We start from the raw sequence: 238 nt of genomic DNA, 5'->3' as shown, positions 1-238 counted from the left end.
ATATATATAACACACTGGAGGGCTGCATTGGCAAACTAGATAATAAAAACAAAAAACTCCGGAGAGATGGTAATATGTTGCCAGGAATATTTATTAAATGAATGAGCAAACCTTTTTTTGGTTATCAAACTTTGTCAAGAAAATGTATCTTTACTCGGGACTACTTCAGCTTTGACGTTTTATCTTTTTGTAAGTCATACAATTAATCGATTTTAAAGAAAGAAAATTTTCAAGATAT

This window comes from Anneissia japonica, unplaced genomic scaffold, assembly GCF_011630105.1.
Source record: "Anneissia japonica isolate Jap-2015-1 unplaced genomic scaffold, ASM1163010v1 scaffold287834_len5846547_cov211, whole genome shotgun sequence".
Taxonomy (NCBI): domain Eukaryota; kingdom Metazoa; phylum Echinodermata; class Crinoidea; order Comatulida; family Comatulidae; genus Anneissia; species Anneissia japonica.
Note: the sequence above shows the minus strand (reverse complement) of the source record.